Source organism: Rhinopithecus bieti, unplaced genomic scaffold (genome assembly GCF_001698545.2).
Source record: "Rhinopithecus bieti isolate Rb0 unplaced genomic scaffold, ASM169854v2 scaffold_47995, whole genome shotgun sequence".
NCBI lineage: Eukaryota > Metazoa > Chordata > Mammalia > Primates > Cercopithecidae > Rhinopithecus > Rhinopithecus bieti.
The window spans coordinates 391,214-399,866 of NW_016819498.1; the positions used below are offsets into that span (position 1 = coordinate 391,214).

General features: G+C 42.0%; 1 pseudogene; it reads right to left on the reverse strand.

Annotated features, from left to right (window-relative positions):
- Positions 1-3,640: 3,640 nt before the first annotated feature.
- LOC108519772 (quinone oxidoreductase-like) lies at positions 3,641-4,605 on the reverse strand (annotated as a pseudogene).
- Between the last annotated feature and the right edge of the window lie 4,048 nt (positions 4,606-8,653).

Below are 8,653 nucleotides of genomic sequence, written 5' to 3' on the forward strand. Positions count from 1 at the left end.
TTTTTTTTTTTTTTTTTTTTGAAGACAGAGTCTCGCTCTTTCAACAGGCTGGAGTGCAGTGGCACGATCTTGGCTTACTGCAAGCTCCGCTTCCCAGATTCACACCATCCTCCTGCCTCAGCCTCCCAAGTAGCTGGGACTACAGACACCCGCCACCATGCCTGGCTAATTTTTTGGTATTTTTAGTACAGACGGGGTTTCACCATGTTAGCCAGGATGGTCTCTATCTCCTGACCTCGTGATTGGCCCGTCTCAGCCTCCCAAAGTGCTGGGATTACAGGCGTGAGCCACCGCGCCCGGCCAGTTTACCCATTTTTTTAAAGCAGATTTTTCATTTTCTCAATATTGCGCTTTAAGAGTTAATTGTCCCGGCTACGTGTGGGAGGCTGAGGCAGGGGAATCACTTGAACCTGGGAGGCAGAGGTTGCAGTAAGCCGAGATCACACCACTGCACTCCAACCTGGGCAATAGAGTGAGACTCTGTTTCAAAAAGAAAAGAAAAGAAAAGAAAAGAGCTCTTTGTATATTTTGAATAACAGTCTAACAGTCTTTTATCAGACATGTCTTCTGCAAGTATTTTCTCCACTGTGTGGCTTGTCTTCTCATTCTCTGTATAGTGTCTCTCTGGTGTTGTATCTAAAGAGTTAGCCTTAAAAAAAAAAGAGCCTTAAATTTAAGATCATTTAGATTTTCTTCAATATTGTTTTATAGTTTTATCATTTTGCATTTTACATTTAGGTCTATGATACATTTTGAGTAAATTTTTGTGAAGGGTGTAATGCCTATATCTAGATTTGTGTGTGCGTATGTGTGTGTGATATCCAGTTACTCTAGCACCATTTGTTGAAAAGACTATATTTTCTCCATTGTATTGTCTTTGTTGCTTTGCCAAAGATCAGTTGGCTCTATTTATGAAGGTCTATTTTTTGTTTTGTTTTGTTTTGAGACGGAGTCTTATTCTGTTTTCCAGGCTGGAGTGTAGGGGCGCAATCTCGGCTCATTGCAACCTCCACCTCCCAGGTTCAAGCAATCTTCCTGCCTGTGCCTCCCAAGTAGGTGGGAGTACAGGCGTTTGCCACCAAACCTGGCTAATTTTTGCATTTTTAGTAGAGACGGGTTTCGCCATGTTGGCCAGGCTGGTCTCGATATCCTGACCTCAGGTGATCCACCCATCTCAGCCTCCCAAAGTGCTGGGATTACAGGTGTCAGCCACCACCCCCAGCCTGAAGGCCTATGGTTCTCTTTTCTGTTCCATTGATCAATTCATTTATTCATTTGACACATTCATACATCTTTATCACTGTAGCTTTACAGTAAACTCTTGAAATCAGGTAGTGTCAGTCCTCTGACCTTGTGCTTCTCCTTCAACATTATGTTGGCTATCCTGGGTCTTTTGCCTCTCCATATAAACTTTAGAATCGGTTAGTTGACATTCACCAAATAACTTGCTAGAATTTTGATTGGAATTGCATTAAATCTATATAAGTTGGAAAGAACTGACATCCTGAGAATTTTGAGTTTTCCTAATCATAAACATGGTGTATCTGTCTTTAAAAAATATATAGGCCGGGCGCGATGAGACTTTATCTCACTCTGTCACCCAGGTTGCAGTGCAGTGGCTTGATCACAACTCACTGCAGGCTCAACCTCCCGGGATCAAGTGTTCCTCCCACCTGAGCTTTCTAAGTAGCTGGGACTACAGGCATGCACCACCATGTCCAGCTAATTTTTTAATTTTTTGTAGAGATTGCGTCTTGCTATGCTGCCCAGAACTTCTGGTCTGAACTTCTGGGCTCAAGTGATCCTCCTGCTTTGGTCCTCCAAAGTGCTGAGATTACAAGTGTGAGCCACTGTGCCCAGTCAGTATATCTCTCTATTTATTTAGTTCTTCTTAGATTTGTTTATGTATTTACTTTTTGTTTTCCCAAACAGGGTCTTATTTTGTCACCCAGGCTAGTGCAGTGGGGTGAAAACAGCTCACTGCAGCCTTGATCTCTTGGGCTCAAACAGTCCTCCAGCCTCAGTCTCAGTCTCCCAAGTAGTGCACTACACTTGCCTGCCATTATACCTGGCTAATTTGTTTTTTGTACGGATGGATGTCTCATTTTGTTGCCCAGGCTGGTCATGAACTCCTGGCTTCAAGCAATCCTCCCACCTTGGCCTTTTTTTTTTTTTTTTTTTTTTTTTCTGAGACAGAGTCTCAGCCATGGCCCAGGCTGGAGTGCAGTGGCGTGATCTTGGCTCACTGCAATCTCTGCCTCTCAGGTTCAAATGATTCTGCTGCCTCAGCCTCCTGAGTAGCTGGGACTACAGGTGTGCACCATCATGCCCAGCTAATTTTTGTAACTTTTGCAGAGAAGGGGTTTCACCATGTTGGACAGGCTGGTTGCAAACTCCTGACCTCAGGTGATCCACCCTCCTTGGCCTCCCAAAGTACTGAGATTTCAGGCATGAGCCACACCACCTGGTCGCTTGTTGTTATTGTTGTTGTTTTTAATTTTCTATAGGTTTTATTACACATAATTATGTTATGAGACAAATGCATATCATTCCTAATTTGTCAAATTTGTGAGCTTATTAATTTCAACAAAAACATATGACGCTCACCACACAAACAGGTAACTCTAAATCTACTCTGAAAATATAATGAATTGAGAAGTATTACCTATTCGGAGACTATGTATTATATGAAAGATAAAGAGATAAAGCTCCTGTTCTCACAGAACATATGGGGTCATTGGCAGCCAACCAGTAATAAAGTGAATATTGTAATATTTAGGAAAATACTTAGAAAACTAATAAATTGTCATGGACATTATTTATTCTTGCTTTTATAAAAGACTTATAGGGCCAGGCATGGTGGGTCACGCCTGTAATCCCAGCGCTTTAGGAGGCTGAGGTGGGTGGATCATCTGAGGTCAAGAGTTCGAAACCAGCCTGGTCAACATGGTGAAACCCCATCTCTACTAAAAATTAAAAAATTAGCCAGGTGTGGTGGTGAGTACCTGTAATCCCAGCTACTCAGGAGGCTGAGGCAGGAGAATCACTTGAACCTGAGAGGCGGAGGTTGCAGTGAGCCACGATCAAGACAGGCCACTCTAGCCTGGATGACAGAGCGAGACTCTCTCAAAAAAAAAAAAAAAAAAAAAAAGTACTTAGAGATCCAGATGAGATTAGTTTAGAATAGAGGTTTTTAGTCTAGAAAATGTTCAATGTCTAATACAGTCATGGCTAATTAGAGACTAGAGAACCTTTATAAAGGTAAGTAGGCTTGAAAACACTTGGAAACTGAGCAGTCTTATTTTGAACTAGCATGTTTTGATCAAACGTATGGAATTAATCAAGTAACAATTAAGAATTACTGGAATGCACCCTCATGCCAAATGACCACTAACATGCTATTTGCTACTATGATGACTCCTAGATTTGAGACAGATGGCATAAAAAATATTGCTGGCTATAAAATGAATGTTACTCTTCTGCCTCTGCTCTCTAAAGAAAAATCTCATTTTTTCACATAAGAAACTCACTGAATTGAATGTTAATTAAAGAAAAGATAGGGTAAGTACGACTGGGAGAAAGACAATACCTCTAATTACATAAGAAAGCCATGAAATAATTAATCATCATAAGAGAATAATCATTTTCCAGTAGCCCCACTGCCATGAGTGGTAGTTTCATGAGCCTGGGCCACCTTCTCCAGTGGATATTGAGAACCTATTACAGGTTTCAACCAACCAATTTCCATTCCAGCTTGAAGGGCGGCTGCATATTGCTGAAATTCCTCCTTGGTTGAGGAGAGTAACTCCAATTGTACCCGACTCCTTTGCCATGGTGTCCCATGGGTTTATTTCAGTAGTACTCTGTTGCCAACAACTATCACTCATCTTCTATGTGACAGAAGACTCAAATCTTTACTAAGATTTACATTAGCTAATATTTCAATAATTACATCAATTCCTTTCTCACCAACATATTTCTTAATTTTATCAGTATAATTAACTTCTCTGTGATTGAACACTTAATGGACTCCATTTTGCAAAACCACCTTTTGTCCTTCCTCAGTACCAGCAGTGCCCAAAACCTTTAAGCCATAAGCTCTAGCAATTTGGCAAGCTGTTAATCCAACTTCTCCGGTCGCCCCGTGAACCAGAACACCCTCCAGCTTCCACACGGGCACTGCGGATCAGAGCTCGATAAGCACTAAAATATGGAATACTCATGGCAGCTCCTTGTTTAAAGTCCAGTTTTTCAGGCAGTTTGTAAACTGTGGTCTGCTGCAAGATTGTACTCTGCATAGTCCCCAGAGATCACGCTGCTAGTGAAAACTCTGTCACCTTTCTTGAAAGCAGGTGCTTTATCTCTAACAGCTTCTATCATCCCAGCCACATCTGAGCCAGGAGTATGGGGTAAGGGTGGTTTTGTACTGTAAGTACCAGAGTGAATGAATGTCTCCGCGGGGTTGACACCACATGCTTGGACCTTGATTAGAACTTGATGGTCTTTTGGAATCAGTACTGCAATATCCGACTGCAGTTTCAGGACTTCTGGTCTACCAAATTCAAAAACTCTAACAGCTCTCATCAACTTCTGTCCAGTTGCCATGGTGATCTAGATACAGAATCTAGAATGGGAATTAAAATCTGTGAGGGTGGCCAGGAGTGGTGGCTCATGCCTGTAATCACAGCACTTCGGGAGGCTGAGGCGGGCAGGTCACGAGGACAGGAGTTCGAGACCAGCCTGACCAACATAGTGAAACCATCTCTATTAAAAATACAAAAACTAGCCCTGTGTGGTGGCACATGCCTGTAATCCCAGCTACTCAGGAGACTGAGGCAGGAGAATCCCTTGAACCCGGGAGGTGGAGGCTGCAGTGAGCCAAGATTATGCCACTGCACTCCAGCCTGGGCAACAGAGCGAGACTCTGTCTCAAAAACATAAATAAAATAAAATAAGATAAAGAAATAAAATCTGTGAGGGCTTCTTTAGATTCCAGAGGAGGAGGCCTGTCACACTGTCTCCTACTTTTGCCTTTTTAAAAAAGTTTTAATTTATGTAACATAGTTGTACGTATTTTGGGGTATATGTCAGTTTTGTTTTGTTTTAAAAGATAGAGCCTAACTATGTTGTCCAGGCTGGTCTCAAGCTCTTGGGTTCAAGCAATCCTCCTATCTCGGCCTCCCAAATTGCTGGGATTATAGGTATAAGCCACCACACCTGGCCACATGTGATATCTGGTACACGTATACAATGTGTGGAATGATCAAGTCAGGGTTATTGGCATATCAATCACCTCAAAAATTGATCTTTTCTTTGTGTTGGAAACATAATAATTCTTCTCTTTAACTAGTTTGAAACACATTAACCATAATTTCCCTAACATACTATCAAATACTAGAGCTTATTTCCTCTATCTGTATTTTTGTAAACATTAACCAACTCCTCTTCATCCTCCCTACCACCCCCCAGTTCTTAGATTTCTTTCATTAGAGTTTTGCAGTTATTCTTATATATATCTCGTATATATTTTGTTGAATTTATACTTAAGTATTCCAATTTGGGGTATGATCATATAAATGGTATTGATTCTAATGTCAAATTCTACTTGTTCTCTGCTGGTATATAGGAAAGCAATTGACTTTTGTAGGTTAACTCTGTACCCTGTAACCTTGCTAGAGTCACTTATTAGTTCTAGAAGTTTTTTTAAATTTATACTTTCAGATTTTCTACATAGACAATCATGTCATCCATGAACAAAGACAGTTTTATTTCTTTTTTCCAACCTTTTGTTTACCTTTCTTGTCTTATTGCATTAGGTAGGACTTCCAAAATGATGTTGAAAAGGAGTGTTGAGAGGAGACATCTTCACTGATCTTAGCAGGAAAAGTTCTAGTTTTTTTTTACCATTAATTATTTTCTTTCTTTTTTTTTTTTTTTTGTTTTTTTTTTTTTTTTTTTTTTTTTTTTTTTTTTTTTTTTTTTGAGAGAGGGTCTTGCTCTGTCACCCAGGCTGAAGTGCAGTGGCATGATTACAGCTCAACTGCAGCCTCAACCTCCCAGGCTCCAGTTATCCTCCCACTTCAGCCTCCCAAGTAGCTGGGACTGCTGCCATGCCTGGCTACTTTTTGTAATTTTTGTAGAGATGGGGTTTTGCCATGTTGCCCAGACAACAGGTTTTGAACCGCTGAGCTCAAATGATCCTTCCGCCTTGGCCTCCCAAAGTGCTGGGATCACAGGCCTGAGCCACCAGGCCCAGCCTGTGGATGTTTTTTATCAAGTTAAGGAAGTTTCCCTCTATTCCTAGTTTGCAGAGACTAACATACATCGGTATTTTCATCTTGTCCTTGCATTTGTTTCACTGGAAAATAATTATCAGCAGATTCTGAAACTGCTGCTCATGTTTCTAAGGTCTGTCCCTCTAGGACTTTACCCTCTAGCAAGGATCAATACTTTTGCCAAATGCTCCACGAGACACTATGTTTCCTCTTCTTTTTAATTTCGTAAACTTCTCAGGCATGTTCCTATAACTGCCCAGTGGGTTCACCTTGCCTGCTGCCTTGACAGAGGCGATTTATCAGGACAAGGGAATTGCAATACGGAAAGAGTAGTTCACCCAGAGCCGGCTGTGCGGGAGACCTGAGTTTTATTATTACTCAAGTAAGTCTCCGGATTCGTGGAGCAGAGTGTTTAAGGCCAATTTGGTGGGTGGGGGGAAGCCAGTGAGCCAGGAGTGCTGACTGGTCAAGGATGAAATCATAGGAAGTCGAAGCTGTCTTCTTGCGCTGAGTCAGTTCCTGGGTGGGGGCCCGAGATCAAATGAGCCAGTTAATTGATCTGGGTGGTGTTAGCTGATCCATCAAGTGCAGGGTCAACAAAATATCTGAAGCACTGATCTTAGGAGCAGTTTAGGGACGGTCAGAATCTTGTAGCCTCCAGCTGCATGACTCCTAAACCGTAATTTTTAATCTTGTGGCTCATGTTATTCCTACAAAGGCAATCTAGTCCCCAGGCAAGAAGGAGGTCTGCTTTGGGGAAAGGGCTGTTATCGTCTTTGTTTTAAACTATAAACTGAGTTTCTCCTGAAGTGAGTTCAGCCTGTGTTCGGGAATGAACAAGGACAGTTTAGAGGTTGGAAGCAAGATGGAGCCAGTTAAGTTAGGTCTCTTTCACTTTCTCAGTCATCATTTTGCAAAGGTGGTGTCATTCCCATGGGGCACAGAAGATTCCCGCACACCCATCAACAACCACCAAGTTGACAGTAATGCTTAAGTTATTTTCTATTTCTGAGTCTGTGAACAAGCCAAGAACACTGAAGTTTAGTTGCTTAATTTTGTCTTGCCAGGTGTGGTGGCTCATGTCTATAATCTCAGCACTTTGAGGGGCAGAGACAGGAGGATTGCTTGGGCCAAGGAGTTTGAGACCAGCCTGGGAACATAGTCAGACCCCATCTCTATAAAAAATAAAATAAAATAAAGAAAAGCAATTTTGTCCTTTACCTTGAAAGATACTAACAATTGAAAGTTAGAACTTTTGTTTTCTAAAGGTCATTTTGAATTTGGCTTGTAGTGTACAAGCAACAAATACCTAAAAGGATGTAATCTTGCCACCATCTAGCCTTTGTGGGTGCACAGTGTTTGCCTGTTTGGCCTCGCCTTGCAGAGGATGCAGAGACCATTCACAAGTAATGTGTCTAAGCTGAGAATCTTGTGGCCTCTGATACTTTGCTGAGATCCTACTTTTGTAAAAACACCCACGTAATCGCCCAACAGTTTCTTCCTGCCGGCTGCGCAGACAAAACCAATTCAAGGAGACCATGCTAAAGCAGTAGACAGTTTCATTGACCCAAGACTGGCCATACAGGAGATGGAGTTTTTCTAATCAGTCTCCTTGAAAGCTCAGAGGTTAGGTTTTTTCAAGGATAGTTTGGTGGGCAGGGGTCTAGGGAATGGGTGCTGCAGATTGCTTGGGGATAGAATCTAAGGGTGTGGAAACAGGTACTCCTCTACTGAGCCCACCTCTGGGTGGGGACACAGGACGAGTTGAGTCAAGAGTCAGGAGTCCAGGTGGAGTCAGTCTGAAAAACAGCTCAAAAGATTAGTCTTAGGGTGTACAATCTATAGGAGATATTATCTATAGGTGCAATTGGGGAAGCCACAAATCTTGTGACTTCTGGCACATGACTCCTAAGCAGTAAGGGATTATAGAAACTATGTCTACATCTGGACAGGTGCGGTGACTCACGCCTGTAATCCCATCACTTTGGGAGACCGACGTGGTTGGGTCACTTGAGATCAGGTGTTTAAGACCAGTCTTGCCAGTACGGAGAAACCCCATCTCTACTGAAAATAAAAAAATTAGCCAGGCATGGTGGCATGTGCCTGTAATCCCAGCTACTCGGGAGGCTGAGGCAGGAGAATCGCTTGAACCGAGGAGGTGGAACGCAGGGGGTGGAGGTTGCAGTGAGCCGAGATTGCACCACTGCACTCCAGCCTGGACGATAGAGAGACACAGTCTCAAAAAAAAAAAAAAGAAAAGAAAAAAAAAAAGAAAAGAAAAAAGAAAAAGAAAAGAAACTATGCCTACATTTTAGCAGAGTTCAGGCCCCTCCCATAACTCTAATTTCATGGTTTTTCTTCTTTCTTTTTTTTTTTTT